The sequence below is a fragment of the Amborella trichopoda genome, chromosome 4 (assembly GCF_054954075.1).
Source record: "Amborella trichopoda isolate Santa Cruz 75 chromosome 4, AtrichopodaSantaCruz75HAP2 v2.0, whole genome shotgun sequence".
NCBI lineage: Eukaryota > Viridiplantae > Streptophyta > Magnoliopsida > Amborellales > Amborellaceae > Amborella > Amborella trichopoda.
Genome location: NC_142339.1, coordinates 5,793,309 through 5,794,618, shown reverse-complemented (window position 1 = coordinate 5,794,618; position 1,310 = coordinate 5,793,309). Strand labels below are relative to the sequence as shown.

The window sequence follows — 1,310 nt, the reverse complement described above, 5'->3', positions numbered from 1 at the left end:
GTTTGGTGGTCAAGCTTGGGATCTTAAAAAAAATTATAAAAATTATAAAAAATGAGAAATTAATTTGTAATATATTTTTTATGTTTTCAATCATTTTGTTAAATATTAGTAAGTGTTTGGCCATCGATACTTATTTTTACATTTTCCATTTTTTTTGGATTATTTCTAAAATACCTCCCATCACAAATTGTTTTTTTAAAAGTAATTTTTATTACTTTTTTTACCTCGATGTGTTTTATTTAATTTTAACTTAAATGCATTTTTTTAGGGTTTATTTTTTATTTTTCATTTTTGTAACACATTTTTACCTGGGAAGACCCGCCCCAACTTGCCGAGTTACATGGCCGGGCCGAGGGCCGTGTGGTGCTTCCCTACTCTGCTAAACAATACTAGCCCAAATCTGAATCAGCTCGCAAATTGAATCTATATCGTCCAATTTGGTGGACGGCTAACAGAACCTTAGGCCCAAAATATGTTTTTTTCTCTTTCCATTTATTTACGCTGCATCAAATATGTTTTTGATGTCACAAAAAGGCCCATAACGGAGGGTGTTATTCACACATGACTATTGAGTTATTACTAAAATACAAGAGGGTATCTTAGTACAAGAGGATCCGTGGCGCAATGGTAGCGCGTCTGACTCCAGATCAGAAGGTTGCGTGTTCGATTCACGTCGGGTTCAATACCAATTACTTTTTTCCTCCCAATACATTTTTGACCTTTTTCCTTCCAATAGATTTTTACAGATTTTACTTGGTTCTTGTGTGAAAAGCTTTTTATTTTCCTTCCAATACATTTTTACAAATTTTACTTGGATCTTGTGTGAAAAGCTTTTACTATTTTCCTTCCAATACATTTTTACATATTTTACTTGGATCTTGTGTGAAAAGCTTTTTATTTTCCTTCCAATACATTTTTACAAATTTTACTTGGATCTTGTGTGAAAAGCTTTTTATTTAGGGGAAAATACGTAAATATCCGTTTTAGTTTTCGTTATTATCAAAATATCAAAGTTTTTTATTTAGGACCTATTTTTGGTTTTTCAAAAACTGAAATTAATCTCTCTTGTGGTTCTCTGTGCATTCTCTCTACCTCTCTCTCTACCACAATCAATTGCGTCAGTGAAATCCTCCATTGAACTAAGCCCAAAGTCCATAATCTTGAATCCTCACTTTTGTTTAAGAAAAGGCAATTCTCGAGTTTCATGTCCCGATGGACTATATGTGAAGGCCTCCTAAAGTTTGGGGCACTGCCCTAAAGCTTGGTGCACTGTCCCACTAACGAAAAAATAATAATTAAAATTTGGACTG

The 1,310-nt window shown here is 33.2% G+C and overlaps 1 non-coding gene across 1 annotated transcript; it reads left to right on the top strand.

Annotated features, from left to right (window-relative positions):
• Positions 1-610: 610 nt before the first annotated feature.
• Positions 611-682, top strand: TRNAW-CCA (transfer RNA tryptophan (anticodon CCA)). Its single transcript has one exon. It is a non-coding gene; the product is annotated as a tRNA-Trp (tRNA).
• Positions 683-1,310: the final 628 nt, after the last annotated feature.